Consider the following 23,424-nt stretch of genomic DNA (forward strand, 5'->3'; position numbering starts at 1 on the left):
TCCCTTTCTTTGTGGCCCCAAGACTTAGCACAATGTGTTACAAACAGTAAGAACTGAAAAAAAATGCTTATTGATCCACTGAAAATATGAATTAAGCAGAACCAAGTGAACAAAATACATAATTCTTACTTCAATGGAAAGAACAGAGAACAATTAAAAGTGAATGTTGCAAAAATAAAAAAAGAACAAATATGACACCTAAGAGAAGATATGAGATGAAACCCTTACCCAATTCTCTGGAGAAGGGATAAGACTGAAAGTTTGTTCATTGTGCATATATTTGAACCTTTTTTTAAAACATATTGATAGGCTGGGTTAATTTGTCCCTCTTTTTCTTTTTTAAAACTGTTATTGGTATAAAAATGTCTTTTGGAGAGTGGGAGGAAGTAGGATATAGGCAACCATTTTAGTGGTGTATAAAAGGAAATTAATAAAATTTTTTAAGATCATATTTTGACCTATCCAACAAAGAAGCCTTTGATTTTTGTGATAGTTACCTTCAAAGCATTCTTTAGTGCTGTCTCGTCTTTCTTAATGTAAGATCAGTATAAGACATAAAATTAAAGCTGAAAGGGACTTCAGAGGCTATCTAGTACTACTCTTTCCTTTTATGAATAAGGGAATTAGGTCCAGAACCATTAACTGACTTCCTAAAGATCACACAGTTAATAATTGTCAGGGGGCAGAGATTTGAAACTGAGTCCTCTGACTTTAGATCTAATGGTTTTAAGCTTAACTCCTTCCAAGTATTTCCTCACAAGCCAAACACTTGCCAATCACTCAGAAACCATTCCTCATTTACCATATCATTATCATGAGCTGATCTCCCTTTTCAATCCTGTGGTATTTGTTTCAATCTTTATCTTCACTCCCAACTCCTATCCTCATTTTTGATGACTTCAATTTTACTGTTAGTGACATTTCAAGTACTTTGGTCTTCTGATTTATCAACTCCATTAATCTTTGGTTCTACTTTGTCTCCACTACTTATGTTTTAAAAGATAGTCTTTCTTAAAACTTCTCAGCCTCAGAACTTGAGCTTTAAAATCTCTCTTTCTGATAATAACGCCCTAACATATTTCCCTCCTTATATCATTTATGTTTTCTTGATTACTGTTGATACCTCAATGCTCAATATTATTTATTTCTTGACTTTATTTCCTTTTTTGGCCTATTTCTTCCCTTCACAATTTTTACCTTATAGTTAACTTGTTCAATACATTAGTTGGCTCAGTGCATAGAGTACTGGGCTTAGAGTCCAGGAGACATGAGTTCAAATCTGGACTTAAATACTTTCTAGCTATGTGACACTGGTTAAGTCACTTAACCTCTTATTGTCTCAGTTTCTTTATTGGTAAAATGAGAATAATAATAGAACCTACCTCCTCCCCTCACCTGGAGATTTGTGAAGATCAAATGACATAATAATTGTAAAATGCTTAACACAGTGCCTGCCACATAGTAAGCACTCTCTTCTTCCTTCTCTATCCTGGAATCCCTCTTTTCTTTTGGTTGTTCATACCCTGACAATTTGAATGTTGGGTTACCTTCACTTTCTTGTCTTATACTTTCTTAAGTTTCCCACTGATTTTTCCTTCTCTGTTTTTCCTCTCTAACCTATTCTAATCTACTGGATTCTACTAAATAACTGGGAAAAGACTCAATTCTTCCACAAACTTAAAAAAAAAAAACTTTTTGTCATCTGAAATTCTATCCCACATTCTATTCTTTTGAAAATATGACAACAAATTGAACAGTCAGTTTGGAGGGCATAGGAGAAGTCAGACACACTGTGGTTGCATCTATGAATTTATCCAGCCATTCTTAGAAATAATTTGGTTTTATATAAATAAAGTAACTAAATTGTTTCGATAACTTAAATGAGAAATTCTACTATTAGACAAACTCTATGGAGGTCAAAGATAAAAATGAAATTCTCTGACATTCAAAATTATATGTAATGTACTTTTTATTTTACCAAAGGGGAAAAAAGCAGTTAACAGTAAGTAATTGGATAATGGTTGAAAAAAATGTGGTATAAAGATGTAATGGGTTATGATAGTACAGTAAAAATCAAGAGCATAAGAAATTCAGAGCAAGATTGGAAAATGTGTATGAAGTAAGGCAGAATCATTAAAACACATAATGCCTACAATAATGAATCAGAGTCAGTAACAGAGCCATATGGGACCCCAGAAGCCCCTGATTTGAATCCTCTTGTTTTACAGATAAGAAAACTGATGTTTAGGGATGTGGGGTGGTGTACCCAAGAAAATGCAGTGTTTATGGATACACATTGTCCTTGGAAACAGGTTGTAGTATGCAATTAGTTAGAAACTGAAGAAAATCAAATAATTGCATGACAGAAAAAAAAAAAAAAGATCACCTAGTCACATTAAAAGAATGATGAATGACTGGTAGATAGCCAGAATGCTCTGCTGGTAATCTCAAAATGTTTAGAAATATCACAAAAGCCCTCAAACATGTTGAATGCATTTTATCTTGTAAATTTTGGGGACAATGTAGACAAGAGTTGCACAGGATATACAAACATGGATAAATTGTGGCACATAATAGATTTTTAATAAGTGCTTTTTGAATGAATCAATGAATAACTAAATTTACTAAAAACAAAACAAAAACAAAAACAAACAAACCACCAAATGAACAAACCAGAATTTCTATGTGCAGGTTCTGGAACGTATCTGGTGATCCTATAATTGGTACATTACCATCACACAGGTGAATCACAGGGCTGCAAGTCGTAAACCTGTTATTTTAACCACTTTGGGCAAAGTTGGGGTACTTCAACTGTCCTCATTCAACTAAGAATTCTCAGAATGAAAGTTAATGGAAAATAGAAATTCCTTTAAAAATGTTTGGAAATTCTAGTTCTAAATCAAGATGCATTTTTGAAAGCAAAGTCTTATATTTTTTAAGCATTCATTGAACTTTTAGTTTTTTTATGCCTATGCTTTGCTGACACACTTGATAGACTTAAATGCTATTTTCAAAAATATGTTTCTTGATCAGTTATCATTTCTGCCCCTGAAAGTCAGTGTTGTTTTGCTCACATTTAATTGTGCATTATTGTTTGTAAAATACTTTTGATGATGTGGGGAGAAACAATGTTAGAAATTATAATTACCATTTTTTGTTGACATAAAAATAATCGAGCAATAAAGAAATGTAATACTTTTCATAAAAGATGCAGTGTTTGAACTATGTCGTAATCCACCCTCTTGACAGTGCCTTCTTAAATAAATCTACATTCCCTAGTATTTAACTAAATATAAGAGTGGGAAGCACCCTAGTTTTGATATATATTTGTTACAGTTTTGGAAGTCAGGAGAATTGCAGATGTGGCAGATGAATAAGTGAGTATTACATCCCATCTTTACAATTGACTATTTAAGTGTATTCTCATTTTAGGTGGGTTGACATGGGTGTGCATTTTTCTTACCCCTTTCCTATAATTTGACTTTGTATGAAATATTTATTCAGTAATTTATCCTTACTCATGCACTTAATTACCATGACAGAATAAATTCTCTAAAATTCCTTCATACCTGCTTGCAGATGACTTTAAGTTAACTTGGTATAGTTAACATGTATCATGATAGATTCAGGATCCCCACTCCTTCCTCAAATAAAAAGTAGCTCTGGTCTTAATCAAATATCCTGGATTATTAATATGGAAAACCAATATTTCTTTTGTTAAAAACTCTAAATTCTTCATTTAATTTTTAGAGTAGGGTAAAAATCATTTATGCCTGTAAAGGATGGACAGAATCCATTATTTCTCCCCATAAAACTTCTTAACTATTTTCATATTATTATAAAGGGTAACACACCCCTCTGAGTCTATCAGGCTGACTCCTAGCCATTAAAGTGATTTTTCTAAAATGTAGCTCTAATTATATCACCTCCCTCATTCAATAAATGTTAGTGGTTATCAATATCCTCGAGGAGCAAAAAAAAAATAACCTTTTTGGAATTCAAAACCCTTCATAATCTATTCCCCTTTTACCTTTCCAAACTTCTCTTACACCCTATTCATACTCTTCCATCTAATGATGCTGACTGGCTTCCTGGTTGTTCCAGAAGCATGACACTTCACCTTTCTGCTCCAGGCACTGAAATTAAGAGAGATTGCAGAAGACTTTCAATACATAGGTTTTAAGTTGGGATTTAAAGGAAGGAAGGGAACTCAATAGTCAGTGGAGGAGGGAGAACATTCCAAGGCATAGGGAATGGCAAGAGAGACTGCTTATTAGTCAGAAAACTTTTTTTAAAGTTGATCCACTCTTGCAATGAGAGGGGAAGATAAGTAGTTCACAAAATATGTGCTGTATTGGAATTATCATGATGTTGAAAAAAAACAAGGGAGATCACCAGAATGTTGTTTGAATCCTGTATTGTTAATTTAAAGAGAATGTAGATGGATAACAAGCCTATAGAGGTTGTATGAATGCTTTTCATGGATATTGTAGAGGAGATCAATGTTCAGGTACAGAATCAATTAAATGATTTAATATTCCTTTGTATTTCTATGATTCTAATTATAACAAAGTAATATGGGCTTAGAAAAATATGTCATAATTAACTTTGATTCACAATACATATTAAGTCAAAAGTATCAGTCAACATTTGTTAATGAATATGTTTTTATTTTATCTACTGTGCATGGGGCACTGTTATGAATTCCATCGATTCATAGAAAATTTCTTGTCCACTATGACTTATATTTTAATGGGTCACATGAGACCTAAAATTATCTCTAAAATATATCCATAAGGGAAGAGCCAAGATGGCAGAGTAGAAAGATGCACATACACTAGCTCTTCCCCCACAGCCCACAAAATACCTGTGAAGAAAGACTCTTAACAAATTCTAGAGCAGCAGAAGCCACAGAACAATGGAGTGGAGATTTCCAGCCCAGGGTGACCCGACGGGCTGACAGGAAAGGTCTGTCACACCAGACACAGAACAGGCCCAGCCTTGGCCTTGCAGCACTGCAACAAGAGGAGGACCCCAGCAGGCCTGGGAACAGAATCCTCAGCAGCAGTAGCAGCGGTTTGCCGATTCCTCAACCCACAGGCACCAAAGATCAGTGAGAGAGTCTTTTCAGCTGGCCTAGAAGGGAGAAGGGGTTTCCCATATCTCCAGTATCAGTTGGGGACTGTAGAGGCCCCATTGGGTGGAAGCAGCTCCCACAGTAGCCCACATCCATTGTGGGATCGTAAAGCCCCTGGGGATCTCAGAAGCTGATCCCTACCTCAGCCCTGTGTGGAGGCCCTGCCCCCACTGAAAGCCCCTGGGAGAATCGAGTAGCTTATCTGAATTTCAGCTCTCAGTGCTGGCTTGGTGGAACTGGAAGCCAGGTGGCTGTGGAGGGGGAACTCTATTACTCACAGATTCTGGGCACAAAAGTTACTGGTTGCTCTCACACCAGTGTATACGCTTGACTCTGCCACCTTGGAGAAACTGAGATCTTACAGATCTCCAGAGTATACCCTACTCTTGACAAAGGACCCCAAAGTGAAGTAACTGGTTGGGAAAATGCCCCCAAAAAGGGAAAAAAATAAGACTATAAAAGGTTACTTTCTTGGTGTAGAGATATCTTCTCCCATCCTTTCAGATGAGGAAGAACAATGCTTACCATCAGGGAAAGACATAACAGTCAAGGCTTCTGTATCCCAAACATTCAAAATAAATATTCAATGGTCTCAGGCCATGGAAGAGCTCAAAAAAGATTTTGAAGATCAAGAAAGAGAGATGGAGGAATAACTGGGAAGAGAAATGGGAGACATGCAAGAAAATCAAGAAAAGCAAGTCAACAACTTGCTAAAGGAGACCCCAAAAAATGCTGAAGAAAATAACACCTTTAAAAATACGCTAACTCAATTGGCAAAAGAGGTTCAAAAAGCCAATGAGGAGAAGAATGCTTTCAAAAGCAGAATTAGCCAAATGGAAATGGAGGTTCAAAAGCTCACTGAAGAAAATAGTTCTTTAAAAATTAGAATGGAACAGATGGAGGTTAATGACTTTATGAGAAACCAAGAAATCACAAAACAAAACCAAAAGAATAAAAAAAATGGAAGATAATGTGAAATATCTCATTGAAAAATAACTGACCTGGAAAATAGATCCAGGAGAGACAATTTAAAAATTGTAGGTCTACCTGAAAATCATGACCAAAAAAAGAGGCTAGATATCATCTTTCATGAAATTATCAAGGAAAACTGCCCTGATATTCTAGAACGAGGGGGCAAAATAAATATTGAAGGAATCCATCAATCACCTCCTGAAAGAGATCAAAAAGAGAAACTCTTAAGAACATTGTAGCCAAATTCCAGAGTTACCAAGTCAAGGAGAAAATATTGCAAGCAGCTAGAAAGAAACAATTTGAGTATTATGGAAATGCAATCAGGATAACACAAGATCTAGCAGCTTCTACATTAAGGGATCAAGGGGTGTGGAAAAGGATGTTCCAGAAGTCAAAGGAACTAGGACTAAAACCAAGAATCATCTACCCAGCAAAACTGAGTATAATACTTCAGGGGAAAAATGGTCTTTCAATGAAATAGAGGACTTTCAAGCATTCTTGATGAAAAGACTAGAGATGAAAAGAGAATTTGACTTTCAAACACAAGAATCAAGAGAAATATAAAAGGTATATAAGAAACAGAAATCGTAAGAGGCTTACTAAAGTGGAACTGTTTACATTCCTACATGGAAAGACAATATTTGTAACTCCTGAAACTTTTTTCAGTATCTGGGTACTTAGTGGAATTACACACACACAAATACACACACACACACACATACACACACACATGGAGAGAGAGACAGAGAGACAGAGAGCAAAGGGTGAGTTGAATAAGATGGGATCATATCTAAAAAAAATGAAAGTAAGGGGTGAGAGAGGAATAAATTGGGAAGAGAAAAGGAGAAATAGAATGGGGCAAATTATCTCTCAAAAAAGAGGCAAGAAAAATACTTTTTAATGGAGGGAAAAAGAGAGGAGGTGAGAGAGAAAACGTGAAGCTTAGTCTTATCATTTTTGACTCAAGGAAGGAATAAAATGCACACTTGTTTTGATATGAAAACCTATCTTACAATAGAGGAAAGTGGAGGAGAAGGGGATAAGCGGGGTGGAGGTGATGATGGAAGGGAGGGCAATAGGAGGAGGGAACAATTAGAAGTCAATAATCTTGGGGAGGGACAAGGTTCAAAGAGAGAATAGAAGAAACAAGGGTCAGGATAGGATGGAGGGAGATATAGTTAATCTTATACAACATGACTATTATGGAAGTCATTTGCAAAACTACATGTATATAGCCTATATTGAATTGCTTGCCTTCCCAATGGGGATGGGTGATGAGGGAGGAAGAAAGAGAAGTTGAAACTCAAAGTTTTAGGAAGAACTATTGAGTATAGAAATAAGAAATAGAGGTAATGGGGTGTAGAAATTTATCTTGCCCTACAGGACAAAAGAGAAGATGGGGATAAAGGAAGGGAGGGAAGTTAGAAAGGAGGGCACATTGGTAATAGGGGTAATTAGATTGATCAGCGTTTTGGAGTGGGGGGATGGGAGAGATGGGGAGAAAATTTGGAACTCAAAACTTTGTGGAAATGAATGTTGAAAACTTAAAATAAATAAATAAATTAAAGAAATAAAATATGTCCATAACACAAAAAAAATTGTGAACATATTAATCATTAGGGCTTGGTATGAAGAGCTTTGCTCAGAAGTTCTTTAGTAATAATGAAAAGACTAACATTTCAAAAGGCGTAGTAGAGTCATCTAGAAAAATCTTTATTTGTCTGAAATATCTAAAATATTTTAAAGAAATTTTAATTTCCTCTAGTCCAACTAGGGAACTCAAGGAATAGTAAATACTAATTTAACCATGCAAGAGTCCAGTCAGTGTTCAAAACCTAAGTCAGAGAACTGAATTTTCCATTATTAAGTTATTCACTTTAATCAAGAGTAGCTAGAATGTTGGGACTGGACTCTGGGATTCCATGTTATTTTGAAATCTTAGAATCATTTGGGACAATTGCTATTGTCAAGTCTATGGTATGCTTTTGGACCTCCTAAAATTTCTAATTTAGGATCTTTTTTTCATTTAGTACTATTAATGATGCTTCCAAGACATCTTAGGACAGAACTTTCATGAAGTAGAATTTAAGGTGACACCATATAGCCTGCTTATATCAATGGGTTAGAGCTCAATGATAATGGATAGAGTTAGAGGTTCACCACAGGGATGTGGCATTAGCTTTGTCATGATCCTTTTCTAAGTAGTATGTATTTAGCCTATTTCTAACTGTTCTACATATTTATAGTGCACCCATGGGTGCACAAGGGCACCCATGCGAAAGAATGTACTGAAATAACATGAATCCCTCACTACTTCCAGGAAAACAACAGAAAAGAGCAGATCAACAGTATCATTTAAACATGTGAAGGTATGCCACATAATTCAAACCTCATTCAGATATACATGAGAATGAAAATTATTGACAACATTATTCTCTATTTTAATTCTATATTGTTAATGAAAGAAAATAATGTATATGGTGTGTTATATTGTTTTGCCCATGTAGGTTACATCCACATGGGTCTGTCTAAATGTGGCTCATGGGGAGGCAAGAACACATATCTTTATAATCTCTTCCTTCAATATTTCTGCAAGAGGGAAAGTGGGAGTATGGGGCCAGAAGCTGACCACTCTTTTTTCCTCAAAAAAAGTGAATACCAGGCATATTAGTGCTGTTTTAAGTGCTATTAGTGTAAGGGGAGTAATTTTTAGACTCAATCTGTACTACTAATCACTGTTCCTTAATGAGGAACAAGTATCTCAAGACTCAACCCTTTTCTCTCTGCAGATGCCAGTTCCATAATGAAAATGAGTAACTAACAAATCCATTTATCCCAGATGATAGCAAAATATGAATCAGAGAAGATATACATAGAGCAATATATGCCAGACAATTTATATACTAAATCAACTATCCTATTGGGGATTTAGATGAGACAGAGAAAGAAAGAGAGAGAGAGAGAGAGAGAGAGAGAGAGAGAGAGAGAGAGAGAGAGAGAGAGAGAGAGAGAGAGAGAGAGAGAGAGAGAATATGAATCTCAGATCTCATTCCAAGGAGAAACTCCCTGAAGTCTCTAGTAGAGCAAACTGGGGAGAAAGAGAGAGACTAAATAAAAATTATCAGCTCCCTTCTTACAGCAGTCTTTCCCCATTATAAACCTGAAGAGATTATGGAGTATCATGCCTTCTCTCTTTGACCTGGGAACAAGAAGTCTGGATCTCTCTTCTCTTTACATCTTAGGTACACTGCCTATTCTTCATGAAGGCATGGAGCATTGACTCACTAATCTCTGCCAGTGAAGACAAAGTCCCAAGGACTTTCAGTCAAAGTTTATTGTCTTAGAAATAATTTGCATGTTCGTTGTGATGTGACTAGCATTTCTCTGATTCAACTTCTTTCCTGGCACTCAAAACATAAGGAGGCTTTACCAGAGTAAAAAGGAAGCTGTCCTTGGTACTTAATTGGTTCTAACTACCCTATCAGTGTTTCTGGATGATAGAAAATCATACAAGATCATAGCCACAATTAGTAAGGCTTTTTGTGGATTGAGAGATTTCTGAAGACCATATCCTACTCTAATGTCTACAGGTAATTTATAAATCTCATTTCTTTTCTAAGCAATAGTTTTACATAGCCAGCTGCCTTTTAAACTAGATGTCCCATAGATTACTTAAACTCAACATCTTCCCAATAGACCCCAGCTTCATGTATCATCATATTTAACTCTTCATTCTCACCCTACATATTCAATCAGTTATCAAGTTTTGAAATTTCTACTTCCATAACAGTTCTTGGATACATCTCCTTTTTTCAATTCATTTAGCCACAACATTGTGGCTACTTCAGCCAGTCACCACTCCTTCATGGAAACATTTCTATAGCCTTCTAAATGGATCAGGTGTTTCCATACTTGAAAATGTAGTCCACTCAGTTTTCTAAAATGACTTCTCTGAAGCAAATGTCTATCTCCCACCAGTCTCACTTTTCAATAATTTCCAATGATTCCCTATTGCTTTCATATTCAAATATACATTTTTTTCTTTAGCATTTAAAACTTTTAAAAATCTGGGTAACTTCTTGCGCTTTACTTGAACTTTATAATTTGCCTAATTTGCAAAGTTATAGTTCCTTATGCACAAGACCGCTGAAATCTTGCTTTCCTTTGAGGGATTCTCCTGGTTTTCCAGATGTTAGTGCCTTCCTTTCCAAGATAATCTGTTATCTACCCTGTATATATCTTAATTGAATCAAATTATTTTTATATTACCACCCAAATGAGAAAATGTGGTCCTTGAAGGAGGAATTGTTTTTGTTTTGTCTTTGTATCTAGAACGCTTAGTACAGTTTCTTACACATAGTAAGTACCTAATAAGTCCCTGCTTACTTCCTTATAGATCATTAAAATGGAGGCAATAATATTATATTATCCACCATACCAGATCAATGATCAGTGGGGATTATTTTGCAAACTTCTACGTAAACGTTTTTTTTATTACATATTGTAATGTTAATAATAATTTATGATAAATTGATATGAGCTGCATTATTCATGCATTCAATTGTTGTTTTCACACATTACTAACATTGATGGTATACCAGACCCACTTCTATTTTCATGTTGGATAAGTAAAGAGAAAATCTAAACTCCAATTCTATATTGTTCTAGCTAAGAAAAAGTCGTGCAATAAGAAAATCATCTTTCTGTAAAACAGTTTAACAAATCAAAATGTGCAGAATGTGTTAAATATGTTAATCAACAAAAGATAGCAGTTTGCATGATTATAAAAAATAGCTATGTTAAGATTAAGGTTTCACAATTAGAAGAGATTGTCTCATTTTTTAATCAAATGTATAGTGTTGGTATTTTTCTTTGATTTGTTAGGCTTACTAATACTCTGAATATGCAATAACATGAGAAGAAAAATGAAAAGATGATGCTTTAAAATGAGTAGTACTTTTATTTTGTAATGTAAAGTTTGCACTTCATTTAAAAGTTCTGCTTTATTTCAGTGAGCTTAGTTTCATGGTATTGGCTTAAACTGACAAAATTATCTCAATTCAGGAAGTGCTGATACTGAAATGAGCAAATTCAGTAACCTGAAAGTCATGGAATCCAGAAAGAACCGATTGCATTGAGTCTAAAAAGATTCTGTTGATGGTAACATAGTATTATGTAGCCTTTCAAGAAATATAATGTGTATCCCTTTAAAATGCTTTCCATTGATGCTTTGATTTCACGCTAGTGAAATGTGTAACTCTGATTTACTGTCTTCACAAAAGAGATTGCCAATTGAAATTACTCCGACAGTAGAGATAAATGCTGCTATTCACTGTATCAAGGTACTGTATTTGTTCCCACTCAAAAAAAATTTCTTTGTGCCCTACATTTTGAATGTAATGCTTGCATGTTAGAGAAGGCAACGAAGGGAAAAAATATCCTATAAGTAGTGTTTTGGACTGATTTAATAAATTTGTGCTTTCAGATTCCAAAATGTCATATTTTGCAATTATGCTAAAACGGCAATGAAAATATCAATATCCTTTCACCTAGAAATTCCATTGGTAAACATATAAACTAAGAATATTCAAAACAAAAAGTGTAAAGGAGCCATAATCCTCATGCTCATAGTTTTAAATATATTTTATGCATTAAATATTCTCATATTCCATATAAAAAGGTTTAACAATATGTTTTTTTTAAAATGAATTTCAAAATCCCTCCCTACTGTTCCTTCCCCTCCATCAGAATGCAAGGAATTTAATGTCAGTTATACATGTGAAGTACTGCAAAACATATTTCCATATTACCCATATGGTAAAATAGATCATAGGCAAAAAATGAAATAAAAATGTTTTTTCCTGAAGTATACTCACTTTACATACAGAATTTATTAGTTCCCTCTCAGGAATTGGATAGCATTTTTTTTACTACAGTTATTTTGGAATTATCTTGGATTATCGTCTTGATCAGAGAAGCTAAGTTTTACACAGTTGATAAACCTAACAATATTGCTGTTACTATTTACAATGTTCTCTTGGTTCTGGTCACTTTACTAACAAATCTTCCTAAGTTTCTCTGAAACCATCTTGCTCACCATTTATGATAGCACAGTAGTACTCCACAATCACACATCATCAATTTGTTCAGCCATTCCCCAACTGATGAGGATCCCCTCAGTTTCCAATTCTTTGCCATCACAAAAGAGCTGCTATAAATATTTTTGTACAAGTAGGTCCTTTTATCCATTTTCTTCAATCTCTTTGGGATGTAGACCTAGTAATGATATTGCTGCATCAAATAGTTTTCAGTTTTATGGCTCTAGTTAAAACGTCCACCAATAGGGCTTTGATTGCTTTGTTGTGGTTGTTTAATCATTCAGTTATCTTCAACTTTTCATAATCACAGCTGTCCATTGAGTTTTCTTTGCAACAATTCTGGAATGATTTACCATTTCCATCTCTAGTGGATCCTTTTGTCATGGAAACAGAGGTTAAGTGACTTCCCCAGGGTTACACAGCTAGGAAGTTCTTGAAGCTATATTGGAACTCAGGTTTTCCTAACTACAGGCCCAGTGCTCTACTGAGCAATGAGCTGTCACCCCAAAATGCATTAGGTCCCAATTTTCCCACATTCCCTCCAGCTTTTGTAATTTTTATTTTCTCTTATTATCCAATCTAATAAGAGTGAAGTGTTATCACATATTTGTTGTAATTTGCTTTTCTCTAATCAATAGTGATTTAGAGAATTTTTTTTATATGACTATTGCTAGCTTTGATTTCTTAATTGAAAGATGCCTCTTTATATCCTTGATTATTAACTGGGAAATAGCTCCTTATTTTTTCTCAACTAGGCTCAGTTGCCCATATATTTATTAAATAAGGTAAACTCTTATAAATCCCTGCCCCCCAGCTTCCTGTTTTTTTTTCTTTTAATTTTGGTTGCATTAATTTTTTTGTACAAAGGGTTTTTTTTTAAATTTCATGTAATCAAAATTATCTATTTTACTTCCTATGATCCTCATTATCTCTTGCTTGGTCATACAACGTTCCATTATTCATAGATGTTATAGGTATATATATATATATATATATATGTATATATATTTGATCCAACCATTAATTTGCTTATGATGTCACCCTTTATGTCCAAATAATTTATTTATTTTGAACTTATTTTAGTACATGGTGCAAGTTGTTAGTCTATGCCTTGTCTCTGTCAAACTAGTTTACAGTTTTCCCAGCAGATGTTGTGAAAAGGTGAGTTTTTACTCTCAAAACTTAGATCTTTGGGCTCATTAAACATAAGTTTCCCATGGTCATATATCACTGATCCTTAGTCATCACCAGATTGTTTTAATGATTACCCCTTTGCAATATAGTTTGAAATCTAAAACTGCTAGGCCACTTTACTTCTAATTTTTCTTAGCTTTCCTTTGACATTACTGGCCTTTTTTATTTCATATTTTCTTATTCCATATCCATTGTGATAATTTTGTTTCTATTTCTATGAAATAATGATTGTGTAGTTTAATTGGCATGGTACCAAATAAGTAAGTGAACTTAGGAAAAATGGTCGGTTTTATCACAATAGTTTGACTTTTTGAAGAGCAATTAATATTTCTGCAATTATTTAAGCCTATCTGTGTAAAAAGTGTTTTGTAATTAAGATCATATAATCCTTTAGTTTGTCTTGGTATATAGACTGCCAAGTATTTTATATTTTCTGTAGTTATTTTAGATAGAATTTCTCTATCTCTTCCTGCTGTATTTTTTGGATATAATGTAGAAATTCTTATGAATTATGTGAGTTTATTTTATATTCTGTATCTTTGTTGGAGTTGTTTCAACTAGTTCATTCAAATGATTATCTAGGGTTTTCTAAGTATCTCATTATGTCATTATAAAGTGGGATAGTTTTGGTTTCTCATGGTCTGATTTTATTCATTCAATTAATTTTTCTTCTCTTATTGCTATAGTTAGCATTTCTAGTATAATACTCAATGATAGTGGTAGTCATGGATATCTTAGCTTTACCACTGATCTTATTGGGAAAGCTTCAAGTTTATCCCCATTACAGATAATGCTTTCTCTTGGTTTTTGATAGACACTACTTATCATCTTAAGAAACACTTCATTTATTCCTATGCATTCTGGACTTTTTTTTTTTTTTTTTTAGAAATTGGTGGTATATTTTTGACAAGGGTCTTTTCTGTATGTATTGATATAATTGTATCAGTTTTGTTGTTTTGTTATTGCTATTGTTTTTGCTACTGATATGGTCAATTATGCTGATAGTTGAAGTAGCACTGCATTCCTGATATAAATTCCAACTGGTCATAGTGTATGATATTTGTGGTACATTGCTATAATCTCCCTTTTAGTACTGTATTTCAATTTGGTGTTAAGGAAATTGCCCTATACTTTTCTTTATATTTTTGTTCTCCCAGGTTTAGATATGAAAACCATATTTGTGTCATAAAAAAATTTTGGTAGGACTCTTTTACCTATTTTTTCAGATAGTTTATATAGTATTGAGATTAATTTTTCCCCAGATGTTTTGTAGAATTCACTTGCCAATCCATCTGGTCTTAGAGATGTTTTCTTCGGTAATTTATTGTTGGCTTGTTAAATTTCTTTTTCTAAGCATTCTGTTCCTCCTCTTATTTGGACAGTTTACATTTATGTGAATACACAATCATTTCACACAGATTTTTAGTTTTACTGGCATATTATTGGGTACAATATTTTTTATAGTAACTTTAATTTCCTCTTCATTGGGGATGATGTCACTCTTCATTTTTGATAAAAATAAGTTTTTTCATCTTATATTTAAATTAAATTAAATTAAAATAAAATTATCTCTTCTTTCATTAGTCTTCAGTCTGTCCTCAAGTACTTGCATTAGAATGTCTTGGGCAGGTATAGATTCATGCTTATATTATATCAACTTGTATTTTATTAGAATTGTCTAAAACACTATGTAATGTGGCATACTGTGTGTATCTTTGCATATATTTTTTTACTTCCATTAGATTGTAAAATTTTAAAGAGAAAGGATAATTGCTTATTTCAAATTTATATCTTCCCTTTGTGCCAAGAGCAGGAATCCTAGCACTTTAGGAGCATGATCAATGACCTTCAAATTACACTTCATTTACCTTTTCACTTTATTTTAGAATAGGTAATAAGGAAACAAAGCTATCATTCTTTGCAGGTGAAATGATGTATACTTGCTAAAAAAAACCTTTTTTTTGATATAATTAAAAACTTTAGCAAAGTTGCAGGATATAAAAATAAATGCTCATAAATTATCAGCATTTCTCTTTATTACTAACCAAGCCCAACAGCAAGAGATAGAAAGAGAAATTCTGTTAAAATTCCTGAAGACAATGTAAAATATTTGAGAGTCTACCTGCCAACTTAAACCCAGAAACTTTAAGAATACAATTACATAACACTTTTTATACAAATAAAATCTGATCTAAGTGATTGGAAAAATATCAGTTGCTCATGGATAGGCTGAGTTAATATAATAAAAAATGACAATCTACCTAAATTAATTTACTTATTAAGTGGCATACCAATCAAACTGCCAAAAATTTATTTTATAGGCAGAAAAAAATAACAGATTTTATCTAGAATAACAAGATATCAATAATGTTAAGGGAAATAATAAAAAGAAATGCAAATCAAGGTGGCCTAATGATATTATATCTAAAACTATATTACAAAGCAGCAATAATCAAAACTACTTGGTACTGGCTAAGAAATGTACTGGTAGATGAGCTGATTAGATCAGATACACAATTCACAATAGTCAATGACTATAGTAATCTACTATTTGATAAATCCAAAGAATCCAGCTTCTGCTATAAAAACTCTCTATTTGACAAAATCTCGTGTGAAAATTAGGTAATTGTATGAAAGAAAACAGGCATGGATCAACATCTTACACCATATGCCAAGATAAGGACAAAACGGGTACACAATTTAGATATAAAGGGGGTGATACCATAAGCAAATTAGTAGAACAAGGAAAAGTTTGCCTGTCAGATTTATGGAGAAGGGAAGAATTTGTAACCAAACAAGAGAGAGAGAACATTATGAAATGTAAATGAAATTAAAGAAAAATTCATAAACAAAAGCAATGTAACCAAAGTTTGAAAGAAAGCAGAAAACTAGGAAATACTTTTTATTGCTGGTGTTTCTGATAAAGGTCTCATAGTAGTGGGCTTTATTTTCTTCTATATCCTCAGATCTTAGTGCTGAAAAGTGCTAATTCTTTTAGGAAATAGTTTGATGTTTTAATGAGGGAAAAAATGAACTTAACCTTATTGGGCATTGGTTTCCTCTTCCATAAAGCAGGCATAATAGTGTATGCACTACCTATCTCCTAAGATTGTTGTAAAGATCAAATTAAATGAGATAATAGATATAAAAGAACTCTGAAAATGACAAAGGACAATAGAAATACAAACTATTATTAACCTTTTAAAAAGATGTGCTTCTGTCCTACACAGAATCCTTACAGAGCAAAGGATAATATTGTAGGGAATAATCGATTAGAAATAAATTAGCATTTTACAAGAGAGTAAAACTTAAATAAGGGTTTAGTCAAATAAAACTTGGAAATGGGAAAGTTGTCACTAGCAGAAGATTTGCATTATCTTTGTTATTCCCAGTAGATGTGGCAGACTACTAGGAAGTGAGGAAAACAGCACTGTTTCAATAGGGTACTTTAGGAGTTTGAAGTCCATCAAACTACAACAGTTTTTCAAGGGCTCATCCTACAATGTCATACGTGGAGTGGGGATAAACAATGCCTCATCTTGTTCCATCACAGCAGATTGGGCTGGTATGAATCAACCAACATCAAATAAATTAAGGCCAAAGGGTACATGTTTACAGTGAGAACCAGAGATCCAGGTGAAAGTATGTTCCAAGTAGATGCAGAAGATGGGAAACCTAAAGCTGAGGTGAGGCTCAGGTCTGGGACGCTGATAAAGTTCGTGGTGGCCAATTTGAATGTCTCAGTTTTTTTTTTTTTCTGTGAGTTGTTAAAAGTACTAATTAACCTTTTCTCCCCCAATTTGTATCAACAAAATTCTTCATTTTGATAATTTAGTCCAGCCACCAAGGAATTAAGAAGAATCTTCTATATCCTATTCTTCCCAAATGGTCATCGCTAACAAACACCCTGTTCTCATCATCATATATTGAAATTTTGCACTGATTAAAATTTCCATCATCTCATACCGGTACCCAATTTTGAGGATCATCAATTTTCACATTTTCCAGTGCCAACATTATATCAAAACTTTTGTAATCTTCAGACATTTTGTTCATCATTCAAAATATGCAAATACAATAGTGGCTTTACTTAACTTCACAATTAATTGAGTTAGGAGAAAAAAATGTATCTTGATATGAACATTAAGTGTAGTCAACTGAAGTTAATGAGTGTCCATAGGACATATTACATTGTTCTCATTGCTGCCAGTATAAAGTTGAATTCATGGCAACCATCTTAATATTCCAAATAAAAGTTAAGTTTTACAATATTGAGATTGAAATGGACTTTAGAGATTCTTTAGTGTATCTTCTTTAATTTTATAAATAGGAAAGTTTAGACCCAAAGGAAATGTAAGCATGGTATAGTGGAAGGATTTCTGAGTTTGGAGAGAGACAACAGGGATTTAATTCTTAGCTCTGCCACCTCCTACCTATGTGACCTTGAGTAAGTCTCTTTACCTCTCTTGGACCTCAGTTTCCTCATCTGTACACTGAGTTGAATCAGATAGTTTCTAAAAGTAGCTTCAATTTCACATCTATGACACAATTTACAATCTGATCTTTCTAAGGTCAAATAAGCAACAAATATTTGGGTTTGATAATCTGATTCAAAATCTGGGGCCCTTTCCATACATTGCCTCTTAAAACATCTCTTCATGTGTGTCTTTTGGATTTGGAGTTAGAGGTCCAGGTGCTTGCACTTAGTAGCTATGTGACTTTTGTCAAGGAACTTTGTCATTCTGAGCCTCAGTTTCCTCATGTATAAAATGATAGGGGAAGTATAGATGACATTTTGGAACCCTCCCTGATTCAAATCTATTATACTATAAACTAATATTATAAAGACATTAATCTGGCTATCATCAACAGTTATAGCCTAAAAAAAGCCAGGCAAATGGAAAATTTATTCATCTCTAGACCAGACAGGGTAAAATAAAAGGATAATTTTAGAAGATCATGTCATTGCTTAAAAGACTAAATATACCAAAACTTAATAGACTTAGTAGGCCAAATGCCTCCAGATTGATCAGAAAACATTTTTCAAGATGGTATATAGTGCTTGGAAAAGTTGAAAGGAATGAGTTAAATTAATATTTGTAGGTTTCTCTTATTGAAGCATTTTAAAAATCACTCCTGAACATATTTTCAAATCATTCATTTTATTCAGAAGGCCTGCATAAAGTGTAGGTGATAACAGATCTTTAAAAATTAAATATATGATTTATTTATTTTTCAGTTTTCAACATTCACTTCAACAAGAATTTGAATTCAAAATTTTCTCCCCATCTCTCCCCACCCCCAACTCCAGAACAGCATGTACCCCATCCACACCTTCCTCCATTCTGTCCTCCCTTCTGTCACCCCCTCTAATCTTTTCTTATTAAGTAACATAGATTTCTGTATCATACTTCTGTAAAGCTTTGAGTTCTATATTTTCTCTCTTTCTCCCTTCCCATCCACCTTCATTGATAAAGCCATCAATATAGGTCATACATGTGTAGCCATGCACAATACTTCCATAATAGTTAGGTTATGAAAGACTAACTACATTTCCCTCTGTCCTGTCCTGCCCTCCATTTAGTCCATTCTCTACCTTTACCTGTCCTCCCACAATAGTGTTTGCTTCTGATTTTCCTTTTCCCCAATTTGCTGTCCCTTCTACTATCTTTCCTCTCCTATCCACTTGCTATGGTGATGGCATAGCTTACTGAGAGGAACAAGTCTTATGCCTGACCAGCAGGCTGCTCGTCCTCCTGTGGAGCTCGCAAGTAAAAGAATGAGGTGGGAAAGCAGGTCATGAAGCAACTCCGATTTATTCAAGCAAGCACTCTGATTATATAGTCTCTGCCAGCCAGCCCAATGAACCATGGTAACACACACAAACAAACCTGAAACTATAGTAATGAACACAAGCTGGAACTATAGTAACAAACACAAACCAGGGGTGGAGCCATCCCTTCTAGCGCCATCTTGTTCACCCTTCCCTGCACTGGACTCAGTTTACCTGATGTCCGTCAGTGTGGAGTCCCAGATGGTGTGGTGGTCAGCGCCCCTTACATCCACTTCCCCCGACTTCCTTCAGGGTAAAATAGATTTCCATATCCAACTGAGTGTGTGTTATTCCCTCCTTAAGCTAAATCCCATAAGAGTAAGGCTCATTTATTCCTTTTCATCTCCCCCCTCTTCCCCTCCATTATAAAAGCTCTTTCCTCTTTTATGTGAGATGATTTGCTACATTCTACTCTCTTTCTCTTATTCCTAGTACAGTCCACTCAAGAGTGAATTTTATTTTTTAGCTATTCTCCCTTCATATTCAACTCACTCTATGCCCTCTATGTGTGTATGCGTATATATATACACACATGTATATATACACGTATGTACACACATGCATATATACACATACATATGCACATACACCCATGTACATACCTACATATATAATATATACATAGATACCCATAGATACCTATACGTATAAATATATATACATACACATATATACACATATATATGTGTGCCTGTGTGCATGTATATATATTCCCTCTAACTACCCTAGTACCGAAAAAGGTGTCCTGAGTTACAAATATCATCTTCCCATGTAGAAATATAAACACTTCAACTTTAATAAGTCCCTTATGGCTTCTCTTTGTTATTTACCTTTTCATGTTTCTCTTGATTCTTGTATTTGAAGTTAAAATTTTCTATTCAACTCTATTCTTTTCAATAGAAATGCTTGGAAATGCTCTATTTTATTGAAATTCCACTTTTTTTCCCTGTAATATTATACTCTGTTTTGTCGGGGAGGTGATTCTTGGTTTTAATCCTATCTCCTTTGAACTCTGGAATACTATATTCCAAACCTTTTGACCCCTTAGTTTAGAAGCTGCTAAATCTTGTGTTATTCTGATTGCATTTCCACAGTATTTGAATTGTTTCTTTCTGGCTGCTTGTCATATTTTCTTCTTAACCTTGGAACTTCAGAATTTAGTGACAATATTCCTAGGAGTTTTCCTTTTGGGATCTCTTTTAGGAGATAATCAGTGAATTCTTTCCATTTCTTTTTTATCCTCTGATTGTCGAATTTCAAGGCAGTTTTTCTTGATAATTTCTTGGAAGATACTTTCTAGGCTCTTGTTTTGATCATGGTTTTCAGGTAGACCAATAATTTTTCAATTCTCTCTCCTGGATCTATTTTCCAGATCAGTTGTTTTTCCAATGAGATATTTCACATTGTCTTCTATTTTTTCATTCTTTTGGTTTTGTTTTATAATCTCTTTATTTCTTATAAAGTCATCAGCTTCCATCTGCTCCATTCTAATTTTTAAAGAACTATTTTCTTCAGTGAGCTTTTGAACCTCCTTTTCCATTTTGCTAATTCTTCCTTTTAAAGCATTCTTCTCCTCATTGACTTTTTTGATCTCTTTTACCATTTGGGTCAGTCTGCTTTTAAAGGTGCTATTTTCTTCAGCATTTTGTTGGGTCTCCTAAAGGAGAGCAAGCTGTTTACTTGCTTTTCGTGGTGTTCTTGCATTGCTTTCATTTCTCTTCCTAATTTTTCCTCCACCTCTCTTATTTGATTTTCAAAATCCTTTTTGAGACCTTCAATGGCCTGAGACCATTTGATATACTTGGAGGCTTTGGATGGAGAAGGCTTGATCTTGCTGAGTTCCTTAAGTTGTATACTTTGGTCTTCATCTGATTGTATGCTTTGTCCTTCATCATCTGAATGGATGAAAGAAAATACCTTTTCACCAAGAAAGTAACCTTCTATATTCTAATATTTTTTTTTTTCCTTTTGGGGCATTTTCCCAGCCAATTGCTTGACTTTTGAGTCCTTTGTCAAGTGGAGGGTATACTACTCCAGGTTTGAGAGGTTTTGTGCAGCTGTTCTCTGAGATATCTTTAGAGACCTGGAGGTTCTCAGTTCCTCAAAAGTGGCATAGTCAAGGAAGAGGTGTTTACTCCTCTTCTGGCCTGCATTCTGTTCTTTGAGCAACCGCAAGCATTCTTTTCTGCCCTAGATTTACAAGGAGGACTCCCTCTCCACATCCACCACTAGCTCTGCCACACTAGTGTTCCCTCTCTCCCCAGGAGCGTCACTCAGGACTGATACCCAGATCAGTAGTGCCATTGCCTTAGAGTCTGTGGGCAGAGAGCTCCAGATACTGTAGAGCCAGTGGCTGCCTCTGTTTTGGGGCTGGGACTGGGACAGTGGCTGGACCACGCTCCCTTCTCACCCAAGTGAAGGAACTTTTTCACTGATCTTTGAAGCTGTTTTTGGCATTTGTTGGTTGAGAAATCTGGAAACTGCAGCAATTGCCCATGATTCAGCACCCTGAAGCCTACTCCAGTCGCATCTGTGCTGGTGCATCTCGTGTTGGACTGTGTTTGGCTCCAAGCCTGGTTTGATAGACTTCCTGTCACCTTCCAGGCTGTTTGGGGATGGAAATTTGTTTCACTCTGTCATTTTGTGGCTTCTGCTACTCTAGAATTTGTGTAGAGTAATTTTTACAGGTATTTTAAGGGTTTTAGGGAGAGAGCTCAAGCAGGTATGTGCCTTTACTCCACCATCTTGGCTCCACCCTCCCCTGCAAAATGGATTTTTTTCAAGAAATGAAAGATACATATAATTCTGTGTTATCAAAATTATAAAGTAAAGTTATATATTGCTTATTGGGCAAGTAATGATTATTTTCACATTTTAACCTCTATGTAATAAAGCAAAAGCATATGAACTAGGATTCTAATTTTTAGAATTTAAATTCAATTTAAATAAAATAAAATAAAATAAATTTAAATTTAAATATTGACAAGTCAGTTTCTTTCAACAAATTATTTTAAGTAATGAGGTAGATATTCATTTTAAGTAACACTCAAAACTTGTCCTCATGAAGATTATAAGCTGAGAGAATGTTAAGATACAAATGAAATGTAATACAATAAAAGTGATTTTAAAAATGTAGTACATGAGGTTCGCATTGAATAGATTATGAACTGGGTGGGCATTTGGAAAAGATTTCTTGAAGTAGGCAGTATTTGAATTGTGCTTTATAAGGTAGTTTCAATAGACAAAGAAGGAAGAGGGAACATTCAAGGCATACAGAACAAAATGAACAAAGGAACAGAGAGAGGAAAACTATGGACATTTCATGGTTTAGCATGTGGCATATTTAGGTTAGCATATACAGAGTACATGGATGGTAATAATATGAAATAAAGCTGTAAAATTAGAATAGTATTAAATTGTAGAGAACCTTGACTTTGTCCTCTGTCCATGAAATGGAATCATTCAATGCTCTTAAACAGACCTTATAACCAGTTGTTTGCAAAGAGAAAATCTCTGTCTCTCTGTCTCTATCACTGTCTATCTCATTCTGTCCTCATTTTCTCTCTCTTCCTTTCACATTTCCACTTTCTCTTACCCCTGCATATTTATTTTTCAAGTTATCCTTCATCTCTTGTTGGATGCTGAGCATCAGTAAGGATCATTTCAATCATTTCTTTTGTCCAATCTGTAGCATTATGGTATCATAAAAATGATGAATGCCTAAATTTTACATGTTCTTTTCATGTGACCCCTTTATCTGTTATAGAAATCTTGAATTAAAGGTCTTTTCCTGATCAGATTTTCCCTTAGTACCCTCCTTCCATCCTGATATTTACTTCTGGACTTGTCCTAGCCATGATTCCACTTGATCCTGCCTGTTATGAATTCAGCCTCCAGAAACCTCAGAGGACACAAAATTACCACCTGCCTTGAGACTAGACCTTTAGGTAGTGCATTAAAGACTCTAATCATCTGCTTCTTTCACCTCTCTCTAACCACAGAAACTCTGCCTAGACTTACTCCTTAATGATTAGCATACTGCTTCCTGCCTCATAGCCTTCTCATTCCAGTGTTTATGAAACCCTGGCTACTAATTTACAAACTTTGATTGCCAACTTCAACCACTTGTTTCTTCATTCCCATCTCCCTCAACTCCCAGCAGCCCTCCCATATTCCATTCTATATTTGCT

Source organism: Notamacropus eugenii, chromosome 4, assembly GCF_028372415.1.
Source record: "Notamacropus eugenii isolate mMacEug1 chromosome 4, mMacEug1.pri_v2, whole genome shotgun sequence".
In the NCBI taxonomy this organism is placed as follows: Eukaryota; Metazoa; Chordata; class Mammalia; order Diprotodontia; family Macropodidae; genus Notamacropus; species Notamacropus eugenii.